This window comes from Rosa chinensis, chromosome 1 (assembly GCF_002994745.2).
Source record: "Rosa chinensis cultivar Old Blush chromosome 1, RchiOBHm-V2, whole genome shotgun sequence".
NCBI classification, from domain to species: Eukaryota; Viridiplantae; Streptophyta; class Magnoliopsida; order Rosales; family Rosaceae; genus Rosa; species Rosa chinensis.
In genome coordinates, this window is record NC_037088.1 from 55,699,100 (window position 1) to 55,714,271 (window position 15,172).

Below are 15,172 nucleotides of genomic sequence, written 5' to 3' on the forward strand. Positions count from 1 at the left end.
TAAATATGAAGTAAACAATCATGAAGTTTAAAAGATGTAAAAATAACCATGCTACCTTACCATGACTGACAAAACTTAACCAACTCTGATCTCACGATTATATCAATTTTTTTTAACTTTTATACATATATGTATTCTCGAATTAAGTTGATCCAATCATAAACTTGCTTAAGCCACCTTAGCAATTGGTGTTGTTATTGAACGCATGAATTGATGCACCGCAAAGAGAGAGACCAACTGTCAACTTTGTAACTTTTGTTTGGTCATGAGCTGATCTCGTAATGAATTACAAGGTTAGCTAGGTTACAGTGCGGTCCCGTGAATATGGTCATGGACTCATGGTCCCAAGCTGGTTATTTTGGTGTATAGGTCGGTGAGCCTTTCCTACAAATACCGTTCAGACTTCTCTGTTTAGGCAGAGATTTGTATTGCACTTTATTTTTTGAAGTACTTTGTCAGTTTATGGTATTCTTGTTTAAAACTCTCTGTTTCTTTTTCTTTTTTTGTAAGTAGATCTGGATATTTCATTGAAATGAAGGTGGAGGATGCTAGAAATCACATTCATATACTTGTAAGCTTAGAAATCAAGCTACAATGGCAGAAACCCTAACCTGATGAAGACGACGAAGCAAAAAGAGAGAGAAAATAGATTGGTATTGATGCGTAGTAATTTTACAGAATGGTAGACACTTACAGAATGCTATTTATACTAATTGACTGAAGCTAATTAAGCTCGAGGATTATTCTAGATTATCATGCAGATGATGCTACGTGGCCACCACAGTACGGTCCGAATTTGATCTTCATGCAAGTTAGCTAGCCGCACACGGTGAAGTCATGCAGAACACCTGAGCTTGAGGAGTTGATCTGCTACACATTGGTGAGGCTCAAGAGCATTCCTGCAGCACAGGCTGTTAATGAGCTGGCTAGCATCACATGGAAGGCAGGCACATGTACCTGCACTCATGTTGAACTCATTAGCCTCATCGCTAGGCATTGTCTGCAAGGGTTGGGCCCTTGGGCCTGGAGAATATGTGAAGTAAGTGTAGCTTGCTGGGCCTCGCTTTCTATTGCGACATTTTTGCTATCATCACCACTCATCTCCTTAACAGAGGAGACAGTGTGGCTCACCGGTCACCCAAAAGGAGAGAGAGGATAAAACTAGAGCACCACTAAAATAACACCAGAAACAAAACATTTATAGCATTTTATCAAAAAAATAATAATAATAACGAACAAACAAAATAAAACCAAACAAAACATTTATAGTAGTCTTACTCGTGCCCTTCTTCTTTTACAAGAAATCTGATCTCAAGTGCTATTTTAGTGATCCGATTACTGCATCTCTCATGGAGTAACAGTCATGCATCGATTAATCGATATGTGATGCGTGTCTTCGTCTTAGCCCTTGAGAGTCTAGCACTATGTTGATCGGTCTAGATTTTCAGCTAGGTGAAAGGACTTTAATTAACAAAACAGTGCACATTGAAAAATACAATGGTAACCAGAAATTTTACAACGACAGTCTGCTGAAAACCAAGGAATCCATTGGCTCCAGTTAAAGTTAATACTTAATAGTATGCATGCTATATACAATTTATTAATTCATTATTGACGTGTTTAGTGTTCTAAGTGTAGCTTCTATCTTATTTTTTATTTTTTACAAAAGAACATAGTTACAATCGTTAATGAACATCCTGAACATCCAGGTGCTATAATTAACCTATGAGGACGAAAAGGAAAAATTAATGCAGAATAACCCAAAATTGTCTGGATGGCTTTTCATTTACAAAATTTGGAGCTCACTTCCTGAAAATAGAAAATAAGATTAAGATTATCCTCGTCCGAGAAAAACCGACTATAAAAAGCATGCACATTTTGTGCTCACAATACAGTAGTCAAATGACTCATTGAAGTATGGCTGTAAATAGGCTCGATACAGCTCATGTTCAACTTGTATTCGACACGATTTTAACTCGTTCAACTCATGTTTGTAAGATAAATAAGTCGAGCTTCAGCTCAAAATTAAGCTCGACAAAAAAAGAAGCCGAGCTTGAACAAGGATATGTTCAGCTCGTCTATCTCGTGAGTAGCTCGTATTTTTCATGGGCAGCTTGAGCTTGTTAAAGATCGGCTGGTTTGTTAAAGCTCGGCTCATGAAAATGTATAGTATAAATAAAAATATAATTTTTCTAATTTCAAATCTTTAATTCTTTTTATTACCTTCCTTTTCAATTGGAAGAGATTCTGAGTAAGTAAAATATATTACAATCAAGAACAATACAATAAATTTAAATTTGTATTCCTTTTCAAATTTTATTTATTTATTTAAAGTTGAATGAGCCAAGCAGAGCCTATTCAAGCTCGAGCTCGTCCAATAAATCGAGCCGAGCCGAGTCTAGCTCGGGCTTAAGAAAAATATTCAAGCCAAGCCGAGTTTGAGCATGGGAAAAAAAATTCAAGCTTTAACCCGACTCGATCTCGATAAAAAGCAAATTAGCCGAACATGCTCAACTTGGTATTCGCTCCGACTCGGTCCATTTACACCCCTAATTGAAGCAATAAAAATGATCATGTTAACAAAATAAATAAATAAATAAATAAAAAGACAATAAAAACACATTTTGCATTCATTTTTCCTTTTCGTCTTCAGTGAGTCATTTGACAATCAAAAGATGGGCTTTGAAATTGGGAGCCCAACAAAAACACATTGACCACTCAGATCCAAATAACCCTGACGTGTAGAACATCCAAAGATGGGCCCAAGCCCAAGTAGTAACCAATCTAAGGAACGAATATGATTTTGGCACCCAAAATTATTGGATCAGCGATTCCCGTTGAGCATCCAAAATGATCAGGTCATCCACCGGTGAGTGGTTTTACAGCTTCTGTCCCCAATCTTTGTGGTTTCGAAGCCACCACAATGGACGTTGGGAGGACAACCTCATCAAAGAGATAATTATACATCAAGGTTACAAGCACAAATATGCAATAAGTGGGAGGACAACCTCATCAAAGAGATAATTATACATCAAGGTTACAAGCACAAATATGCAATAAGTGGGAGGACAACCTCATCAAAGAGATAATTATACATCAAGGTTACAAGCACAAATATGCAATAAGTGGTAATTGCGTTCCTAATAGGATAAAATAACTAAATTCCTAATAAATAAAAAATGACTCAGTCCAACAACATCCTTTTAAATAGTCCCTTTCAATTCTTAAAGTGAGAATCTTTTTAAAGATTCTCTTGTTTGGTTCACAGAAATGAAACTAATTTCACATTTCTAATAAAAAAAAATTGACTGAGTCCAACAACATCCTTTTAAATAGTCCCTTTCAATTCTTAAAGTGAGAATCTTTTCAAAGTTTCTCTTGTTTGGTTCACAAAAATGAAAGTAATTCTTGTTTTTTTTTTTTTCCATAAAAGGAAAACTAAATTTCTCACAAACTTTCTTTTTCAAATATTTGTTCACATAAGGAAAAACGAAATTTCCGCATACCTAAAAAAATGCTCTCTCCAAACCCTAGACTCCTCTTTCTTGGGTTAGCCAATGGCGGGCGATGCGGCTTCCTCTCTAAGGGGAGTTCTTCTCTCCACAACTCCACGTTTCATGGCCTTTCAGCCCTCCAACGCCATCTCTTTTCGACAAACTCCCAACCATATCAATCTCTCCAACAGATTGAATCGATAGACCAAGATCTCCCATTTTCTCAAGAGGAATCTCAAAGGAAAACCGAACTCCGGTGTTGGGGTGGTATGGCCTTCCAGTGTCTGATTGCTGGGAAGGATATTTCAGGTCGAGCCCAACCACGACTAGGGCGGCTCAATGATGATTGGTCGAAATTGTGGTTACTGAACAAATCTGAGGAGCTGTTAGTAGTGAGAGTGCAATGGGTTCCGGGACACCGTGCACACCGATGCGCAGTGGTCAGATCTGTGGCGAAGTCGCTAAGGAACGTGACGATGGCTTTCACGTCAGCGACGACGGGGCGAAGCTATCAAAACACAGTGGCTTGGGCTTTGCATTTGAGGGTTCGAAATCAGGCCGGTCGGCAGCCGTACGTACGGTAATGATCGTGATTAGTGCAGGAGAAGGATGGTGACTTTTGGGTTGGGTGCCCACATCATTTTCACGGACCTATGTGTGGTCCACATCTATTGGGTGGCCCAACTCATATCCGAGACCCAAATCAGCTGGAAAACTTTTGGTGGCCAAATTATTTTTTGATACTTCTTGTATTTGGGCCTTTTTGTGGACCAAATTGATGGACTCTAACTCTTTAGGGTTTGGTATTTGAGATCCCAGAGGTTTAATTCCAACTACATTTTGGTTTGTCACATGTGGTACTAGCGAATCTTCTGGAGTAGTGCTGAAAGAGGATTCAAGCTATTTTGTAATGGCGGAGCATGGAGTGTTCAATGAATGGACCTATTTCTATGTACCACTGTAGGTACTATCACATCTTCTTGTTCTGTCTGTATATGGCAGTGGAAGGGTATGTAAAGGTCATTCTGGCTTGAGGCTAGCATAAGTTTATCTTGTTTGGATGACGCTCCAAAAAGTGCTCTCGATGTGTTACGATATAATTGAAATCAACTCTATTGAGTTCTAATCTATAAAGTTATTTCCTTAATTCAAAAAATATATATATACAGATCCTATCCAAAGTGAGGCCTCACTCTGAAATTAACATGTGAGGTTGGAGTTTAGGGCCATTTTTCGGTCTCATATCCACATCTCCACCATTCAGTTTTTAAGTACTAATGTATAGATCTTCTTTGCAAGGTTTTAACAAAATTGATAATCTTTAAGGTATCTAACTCACTTAAATCAATGAACGAACTGAATCTGTCTACTATGAACCGTACTAGGTTTAAGGCAGTTATCAATGCCTTAATGGCCATCAATTTGGCTGAAATTTTGAAGAGATGATTTGTACATTAGTACTTAAAAACTGAATGGTTGAGATGTAGATATGAGATCGAAAAGTGACCATAAACTCCAAGCTCACAAATTAATTTCAGAGTGAGGCCTCACTTTTGGATAGGATCTGTATATATATATATATATAGGCCGGTTCTGAAGCGGACGTCCTCACCAGTGGCGTTCCAGGCGGTGACGGCGGCCGGAGGCATCCAAGACGGTTCTGGGCAGCTATCGAGGTCGGGGTTGCAAGTTTCTGGGTAGCGCTGCTACCACGTCGCTGGTGGACCTGTAAATGGACCGGATTTTGATCCAGACCCGCTCCAGATCAGTGACTATTGGACCGGTTTGGATCAAAAGTTTTGATCCGTTAATGATCCGAATCCGTTAACCCGTTTATTTAACGGATCAAATACGGATCTAGGTCGATCTGATCCGTTAATGATCCGACCCGTTTTTGTAATAATAAAATATATAATTTTTATTAATATATTATTATTTTTTCAAAATATAAAATATAAAATATGAAGAATTTCTAATACAATTTTTTAGCAGAAATCTAAGGGACAATCTATCACCCAAGATTCCAAGAAGCATTAAGAATTTTGATAAAGTAATTCTACTTTTGGTGATACATTTAATGTTGTTTTAATATTTTATTAATATCTTATGAGGTATCATGATATAAATTTAATATTACTATTTAAAATTTTAAAATATTTGAAATTATAACGGGTTGGATTAGCGGATCGGGTATCCGTTAACCCGGTGGATATAGATTTGGATCGAGCTATCAACGATCCGCCGGGTTAACGGAGCGGGTTTGGATCGAATTTTTTTTTTAAGTAAACGGATTTGGAATTAGGTCGATCCGATCCAAATCCGGTCCATTTACAGGTCTAGTCGCTGGCGACTCCACCGACTGCAGACCGGTCCGTCTGACCCCTGCCCTCCTTCCGGCAAGCCCGGCCACTCCGTCGCTCCCTGAGCCGAGCTGCAGCGTCGACGTCCGCACTTTAGCAACAATGCCGACGTCCTCTTTAGAACCGCTCCGTGTGTGTGTGTGTGTGTGTGTGTGTGTGTGTGTTTCTTAACATAAGAAAAGTCATCTGAAATTTTTTTAAAAAAGTATGTAATAAAATAATGAAAAGAGTAATAAATACAAAAATAAGGAGGGAAAATGAATCATTGGATCTATGGAATAACTTCCCCATATTTTCCCTTCCTTCTTGGAAATATTTTATTTCCTTTTGCATTCCAAACACAAGAAAGGATTTAGTTTCCTTTCTCAAAACTCCAATTCCGTGAATAAAACAAGGCTTAAATGTGTACCTTGATCTTAGATGTACGGCATACAAGGGTGATGTCGAAAAAGGAAGAGACCCATCACCAAATCAAAGAGGGAAACCATCATAGAGAAAGCAGATAGAACTGTCATTAGAGAGAAAAGTGATTCAATCTGTTGATTGGAGAAACTGATTCAATTTGTTGATCTGATGGGTCTCTAATTCAAAGAGAGAAACTGATTCAATTTGTTGATTTGAGAAAGCAGGTATTCGAATGATGATCTGTTCTTCACATGAGGAAAAAAAAAAACTGGGTTCAGGTTGGATAGTTCTGAAATTAGCACTATTAGTCACCATCACCTTCTTCAATTCTTGTTACCCATCTTTTTTCCATCCTCTCTAGTCTTCGTTCCCATCCTGACCTCAAATCTTTCATTTTTTTTTTCTGTTATTTTGTTTTGTTATCAAGTGTATCTATTCATTGAAGCTAAAAGAATTTGTCCATAACTATAAACTGTATTCTCTCCAGTCTTGGATTTGAACGGAAATGCACGAGTGTAGAAAGGGGAGAAAGAGAGAGAGATAGAGGTAAAGAGCGTATGAGAATATTTTTTTTGATGAAGAGCAGATGAGAATAAGAGAGAGATTGTTTTCGGTCTTCAAAGAACATAAGAAACTATGAGAGAGAAGGTGCTGACTGCTGAGGGTTCTCAATTCGAGAGAAAAAGTTAAAAATAAGAGTAAGATCGGAAAGAATGAAATAATGAAGCTTTTGTGTACCATTGGATCAAATTACATCCATGTGTTACCATCTTGTTTAAAGCTCAGATAGCTCAGGTGAGAACTTAGCTCAGGAGAGGATCCTCTCCCGTATGTATGAACCCCAAATCTTCTAGGTGAATGCACATAAGCTTGTCTATTCACCGTGTCTGAAGCTTTTATGTTTTATTTCTTTTTGTGGTTCAAAACTCATCAAAAGCTTAAGTTGCAAAAAAGTATGAATCAGCTGCATTCATCCTTACATCACAGTCCCAACCACTGCAGATCATTATGTCTTCTTCGTGTAGATGTTACCCTCTCTGTCTTCATATTCTTCAAGGTTGGGGCACCACCTTTGCACCCTCCCCATGCTTGTATCCTCTTCAACAGTTTTGTGCTTCCTCAATTGATGTAGCCTTCGTAAAAATATCGCTCGAAAGCTCTACGCCGCCCTCAACCCATTGCCAATTTGAGTGGATTACAAATCCGATGCTCATTGCCATCACTTTCACATCTATCAGCGCCACGTTCCTCAACTCTTTCATATGTCAAAGAATGTTGTCTTTTGTTTGTCCATAGCCTTATTCCAGCAAATCACTCATAGAGTATAATTGATTGGCATCTCACAATTGAATAACATACAATAAGAGTTTCCGATCTGGGCACAAGTATCATATACAATGAGAATATCATTGCCTCCCAATAGACCCCAATAAAAGCCAATTACACTATCTTCATTAGTAAATTTGTTTCCAACTGTCTCTCCTCTTTCAAACCCAAAAGAAAAAAAAAAAAAATTTCTTGCACAATGTTTTTTCCAGCAGCTGGCGTTCAGTAGCATCTAGAAGCCCAAAACTCGCTGGGTTGACTCGACACCACCGCTTCAAAATTCGTCTGAGTTGAGCTAGACTAAACAAGAGCCTTGGATCTAATCAGATATGTTCACTCGTGGCTACTTAGAGTTGACTCGCCAGAATCTAATATCGAAAAAATAGAGAAACCCGGTTCTCTGCCTCTGCTGGTGCGTAGAAGGACGAATAGAGCCGTGAAGGCTCTCTTCACCCACTCCCCTAGACTCCACTGATTCGAACCAGCGAGTTCATCATGGAAGATCTGCAGCGAAACAAGCTTGGATGATTCGTCGGCGAGCACATACGCATCTTCCTGGCCGCCGCGATCCGGCCGTTCTTCTTGGAAGTGGTGATGGATCGGTTTGGGGAGATGGAACGGTGCTCGATGGAGAAGCGAAAATCTAGAGACAGAGCACTGGAGGTGTAGAGATTGATATGCGTCGGTGAAGCGGAACGGTGGCGGTGGTAGTCGATGTGGTGGTAGTGGCTATGGTGGTCCTGGTGGTTGTTGAAAAAGGCAGACGATGGAGACAAGAAGCTGGTGGTCTGGAGTCTGATTTCCGACATAATTCTAGCGACGGTGGGGGGAGAGAGAGAGTCTGGGAGGTGAGAGAGGCTGAGGGGAGTCGAGAGAGAGAGAGAGAGAGAGAGAGAGAATGAAGGAAATGAGGGCAATTTTGTCAATATATATTAAATTGGGTAAATGGGAGTAAAAAACTCTTAGCAGAGTAAGTGGGCAATTTTTAGACTAAAATTGGGAAGTGGTCACGACCTCTTCATTTGAATTTAATAACCACCTATAATCTTGTCTTAGAATTTCTTGAGCTTGAGCTTATTCCAATTTAACAAGCTTCTTGTAGATTAGAGGCTTGCACAACAAATAGGATTTTCAAATTCCTCCAATCTTTCCCAAATTCACTTGCACCACCAGCGTCAAGGAGGTGGCGAAGCTAGCGGTGACAAAATCAATTGTCATCATGGGATGAATCTCAAAAAGAAGAGACAAAGATTATGATTTTGGTCTAGCTTGGAGGCTGTAGTAGATGAGAGGATTTTCTTTCTCACTGGTTTTCCTTGTAAGTTGTATTGTCTTTCAAATTCCCACCACTTCGCTTGGTAATATTCGGAATGATCTTTGTACACGTCTTAGTGATTCAAGCTAGTGACAACTTAGATCACAGTATTTCTAATGAAGATCATTAAAATGAGAACTTTCTTATGAGATCCACTTTTCGATCACATTTCCGCAAATCAACTGTTAGATGTTTAGATATTCATGTACAAATCATTTATGCAATTTGTTAACCAAACTGAAAATAGTTAAGGCATTCATAATCGTGATCTATCATTTATGAATATGAATGGTTCAGGTTTGATAGATTTGGTTCATCAATTGATTTGATATAGTTCAGTACCTTAACGATTAGCAATGTGGAAGAAAATTTTCAGAAGTAATCTACTCATGCATACTTAAACATTTAATGGTTGATTTGCGGTAATGTAATAAAAAAGTGAGCCTCCCAAACTAATAATGATTAGAAAGTCCTCATAAAGTTCTCATTTTAGTGGTGCTCATTAGAAACTCTCGCGACAATTAGTACCTTTCATACTTGAATAAACTTTGTAATACTTTATTTTACTTATTTTATAATAAAAATAACAACTATAAGTTAGTTAATGAAAATTGATTAAAAAAAATAACCTACGACATCATGTTATATAAAACAATTTTGAGCAAACGAGCTGATTTTCAACAACCCAATTCGACTTCAAGTTTAGATATAGTTGTCTAATGATTAGCTGCGAGTTTTTCAACCACCCAATTCGACTTCAAGTTTAGATACCCAATTCGACTTCAAGAGATCAAGTTGTCTAGTGATTAGCTAAGAGTTGCTCATGAGCTTCGCGAGTCGAGCATGCTAGAGTTCAAACTTGGCTTTTGTCTCATTTACAAGCGGAGCTCAAATGAGCTAAATATGAGCCGAACTCAATTCAAACTTGAGATGTATCGTGCCGATTTACAGTGCAATATCAACTGTATCAGAGACTAAAGTTAAAACCTCTCAATTTGCACCGCTCGGATCTGAGCTTGTTTAGTCAGTAATTTTTAAGCATAATACTTGTTCTCATAAGTAGGGAAAGGTTTCCATGGTAACATTATCTTCAAGAGGTAGCAACACTGCACAAATTACTTTCTAACGCTTGAAACAAAGTGTTTTCTTGTTCAAAGATGCCTCTCACTCTCTCAGTACGTACCTACAGTCCTACTGTTGGCTTCTCACGGATCGTATCTGATATCCTACTCGGTGCCAATCCTCTTTCAAAAGGCCCAATCGCTATTAGCCATAAAAGCCCCAAATATAAGTCTTGCGCAGCAAACAACGTCTAACAGAGGGCACAAACAACAATTCATAACCCCAATTTTGGGTAACCAGGCACGCTGTGATGATGATGATGATAAGCTCCATCTCGCCCTTACCAGCTCCTCCTACTTCTGTCACGACACATACAAAGCCTATTGGCATCATCCCTCCACCTCCAGAAACAGCAAAAATCATCAACAAAACTGCCAATCACGTTTCCAAGAATGGACCGAAATTTGAGACGAAGGTCATCACTGAAAAGACTAGACTAAATCCAGATCCAAAATTCGACTTTTTGAATTCTTCACATCCCTACCATGCATATTATCAGCACCGGGTGGCCGCGTTCCTTTCCCAGCCTGATCAGTCTTCTGAAGAGCCAGCTCCAGTTGTAGATGTTAAAGCTGGAACACCAAAGCCTGATTCCCTCTCCCAGCTTAGACCTGAATGCAAAGTGCCCGAACCATCAGAACCCGAAGAGTTTTCTGTTCAGCTCCCTCAAGGAATTAGTGGAGAAGAACTGGATGTTATGAAGCTCACAGCCCAGTTTGTAGCTCGGAATGGGAAATCGTTTTTGACAGAATTGACAAGTAGAGAGAGTAAAAACCCCCAGTTCTATTTTCTCAATCATAAACATAGCTTGTTCAAGTTTTTTACTTCTCTGGCGGATGCATATTCAAAGGTGTTGATGACAGAAGAAGGGATGACAGAGAAACTGAAGAAGAACGCGGCGGACATGACCATCGTGCTAGAGCGGTGTGTGCATCGGCTGGGGTGGGAGCATTATCAAAAGCAGGCAAAGCAGAAGACTGAAGATGAGATTGAGCAGGAAAGGTTACAAATGGCTGCAATTGATTGGCACGATAATGTCTTGGTCGAAGTCATAGACTTTGATGATGTTGAGGATGACTATTTACCTCCTCCGCTGAGCCTTGAAGAGGTTATAAGTAGGAGCAAAGTCGTTATGGAAGCAGATGATAATGTCGAGGAGCATAGGGATGTTGAAATGGATTTGGATGAAGAAGAGATGCAGCTTGTTGAAGAAGGCATGAAAGTAACGGAGGTGGAACAAGCACCAATGAGAATTGTGAAGAACTAGAAGAGACCCGAGGAGAGGATGATCCAATCCAGTGCCGAAAGAGACATGACGATTTCCCCCATTACCTGGGAGCTTGTCCCTAACAATGAGATGTCTGAGCACATGAGGATTTCCCTCATTGATCCAAGATACAGAGAACAGAAAGAAAGGATGTTTGCTAAGATTCGGCAGACTAGTCTTGTTCTTGCTCAGGAGTCAGGACGATGAGATCTCAAGAAACATTGTGAACCTTGCGAGAACCCGGCCTGACATTTTTGGTTTCACAGAGGAGGAAGTTTCCAATGCTGTTAAGGTTGAGTTTGGAAAGCAGGACAAGCAGCAGGTCATATGGGATGGTCATGCTGGAAGCACTGGCCGCGCAGCAAATCAAGCCATGTCACAGAATGCCAATGGAGGTGATAAAACTGATGTTGTGAACAATGAGGTAAGGAACCTTCCTGGTCAGGCGAGACCTTCAGTTCTTCCTCTTCCACCACCTGGTGTTGTTGCCGTTAATCTTCCTAGTGTTCCTGCAAACACAGTTCAGTATGCAGGTACAAATAGCAGTGATTTCCCTGTCCAATTTCCATTGGTTAAGACTACTATGCCTCCGTCAATGTTTATGTCTGCAGCTAGTATACCTGTACCTCCTCCACCTGTATCTGAGTTTACAACCATGCAAATGGCCTACATACCTACAAACACAATGCCGATGCCTCCACCGCCTTTGCCTCATGTGCGGCCACCAACACCTCCGCATGCAGAACCTAAGCCAAAACGACAGAAGCTTGATGATTCAATGCTTATTCCAGAAGATAAATTTCTGGCACAGCATCCGGGACCGGTCGGTATCAATATATCTGTTTCCATTGTTGACGAAGGTAACCTCAGAGGACAACTTTTGGAGATCACAGCGCAGTCTTTATCAGAAACTGTTGGCAGTCTGAAAGAGAAAATTTCTAGGGAAATCCAGCTTCCGGCAAACAAACAGAAATTGAGTGGAAATACGGGCTTTCTTAAAGACAATTTGTCCCTTGCATATTACAATGTAGGGGCAGGACAAACACTTGCTCTTTCAATAAGAGAGCGTGGTGGAAGAAAGAGATGAACGGTTTGCTGCAATTTTCAACTATGTATCATTTATGACTTCTGTTATTCCTTTTACCTTCTTTGCTATTATATTACAGATTTTGTCTTTATAAGATGATACTGATGTCTTCAATCTTCTCTACTTCCAGGTTCGATGCTGCTTCCACCAATGTTTATTAAACTAACAGTAGTGAACAAGAAAGACGAGTATTTCTGACTTTAGTTTTAATTTATCATGTAAATAATATTGGAAAAATGGAAAGGAAAAAAAAATCTATGGTAATGGTTCTGGCCAGAGGTACAATGGTAATGAAAGGTTTACAAAATGGAGTCAAGAGAATCAGGAAAAAAAACAAGCAAAACCAAAGCCTGTTTGATGCTGAGGGGTGGCAAGTGGTACAGTATGGAAGGAGGGTCTGATATAGATCTGAATAAGCTTGCCAAGTTCATCAAATACCAGAAGAATTAGATAGGACCCCCACGTTCACACACTTTTCTTTTACTATTCTGACATTGCAAAGTGAGTAGCAAAGGAAAGCAACTGTTTAAAGTTAAAGCATTGTTGTACTAAAGACTTTTTACTGAAATCAATTCATTTAACCAAGTTACCAATTTTAGACCTCTACTTGATCTGTCTATTTAACAGAAACTTTGTCGGGTGATAGTGAGAAAAAGAGAATACACCTAGTTAACTGGAACCTTCTGTGTGGGCCTAAAGAGCTTGGTGTCTAAGTATTAAAAGATAGGGAGAAATATCACTTTGGTCATCGAACTATGACTCGCTCGACACTTTGGTCATCCAACTTTTAAAAACTTCATTTTGGTCATCGAACTATATCACTGTATATCACTTTGGTCATTCCGTCAGTTTTCTCCGTTTTCTCTGTTAACTCCAAGGGTATTTTGGAGATGAAATGTTTTACCCGCCATTTTTATAACTTAATCTAATTTTCCCCGCCTAAGCATAAAACTCCATCCAATTTTTCCAACTTTTCCTTCCTTTTATTCATGCATTCATCATCAATAATCAAAGCATGCAACAAAGAAAAATAATCGAGTCAGAGAATGATTCAAAGTGAGGGAATATAATAGGAAGAAAAATATTGATTTAATAAATTGAGGAATTATAAAAGGAGAGAAAAGTTGGCAAAATTGGTTAAAGTTTTATGTTTAGGCGGGAAAAGTTGGATTAAGTTATAAAAATGGCGAGTAAACCTTTAAATCTCTAAAATACCCTTGGAGTTAACAGAGAAAACAGACAGAATGACCAAAGTGATATGTGATGATATAGTTCGATGACCAAAATGAAATTTTTAAAAGTTGGATGACCAAAGTGTCGAGCGAGCCATAGTTCGATGACCAAAGTGATATTTCTGCCTAAAAGATATCAGCAAAATGATGGTGGTTTCTGGTGAGTCGATTCTTAATTATAAGGGAAAATGATCATTTACTCAATTTTAGGCTAAAAATTGCCCACTTGCTCCACCAACTGTTTTTTAACCCCATTTACCCAAAACACTCTAAGGGATTATTTCCCATTTACCCAATTAATTCTTTTTCCTTTTTTTTTGAGACTTTTTTGCCCTCTCCTTCTTTCTCACTTAGAGAGAGAAGTCATCCTCCACCTTGATGTGCTCCGGTGACAAGTGGCCGGCGCGGTCTCCGGCGACCGGCGACCGGACTCTGGCGAACGGTGACCGGGTTCCGGCGACCGGTGACCGGAATCCGGCTATTATTGCCCCCAGTAATCATATTACTGCCCCCCAGTAATTATATTATTGCCTCCCAAAAATCATATTATTGCCGTCCAGTGAATTGTATGAACTCCAAAAACCAAAATGAATACACTACAGGAACAGTTGATCAATTTGTAATCATATTACTGCCCTCCAGTAATCATATTACTGCCTCCCAATACAAAGTCCAATGTCTCTACTGCCTCCCAATAGACCACAAAAAATGCACATTTTTGTAGGATTCACAGATAATTTGACTTTAATACACAGAAAACAACATGTAACTTATCAAAACACCACACTATAGTGATCCCTATCCCGCGTATCAAAGTCTACTGGGGGCCAATAATGTGTCTACTGCCCCCCAGTAGACCATCAAAATTTTAAAAAAAAAAAAAAAAAATTCCCGACGTCCTACCCACCAGATCGTCCTTCGTCTCCGCCAGCCCATAAGTAACTGCAGCACCGCCTCCCCTTCACCGGAGTCATCTGCAGCACCGATCCCAACCGCCTGCATTCCGGCTTCCGATCCAGCCTCCTCACCGGAGCCTCCCAGACTTTGATCTAGCTTCTAAGACCTTGGCGCTGACGTGGCGGGCGAGGTCGCGGATCTTGGAGGGTGAAGGTGAATCGGAGGATGGAGATGGTGAATCGGAATCTGGCTGGGGAGAACGAGTTGGTGAAGAGGAAGAAGCAGTGAGTTGGAGTAGGAGGAAGGCGAGGAAGAAGAAGCGGAGGTCGCAGACTCAGAGATCGCCGACGACAGTGGCCGGTGGGTCCGATTCGAATTCCGACGAGGGCTTTCCAGAAGCAAGGGGAGGAGAGAGGTTGATGGGAGTCGAGAGAGAGAGAGAGAGTATGAGGGCAATATTGTCCATAGATGCTAGATTGGGTAAATGGGGTTAAATAACTCTTGGTGGAGTAAGTGGGCAATTTTTTGTCTAAAATTGGGTAAGTGGTCACGGCCCCTAATTATAATTATATGAGCCCTGGTAGCTCTAGTACTCTGAGAAGCTTAGAGCATTTTTACCAGACTTTCTATTTTGGCTCCTTAGTTATTTTAGAGAGCATGTTTAGCT

At 39.8% G+C, this 15,172-nt stretch overlaps 1 pseudogene; it reads left to right on the plus strand.

Annotated features, from left to right (window-relative positions):
* Nucleotides 1-10,237: 10,237 nt before the first annotated feature.
* Nucleotides 10,238-12,532, plus strand: LOC112182566 (annotated as a pseudogene).
* Nucleotides 12,533-15,172: the final 2,640 nt, after the last annotated feature.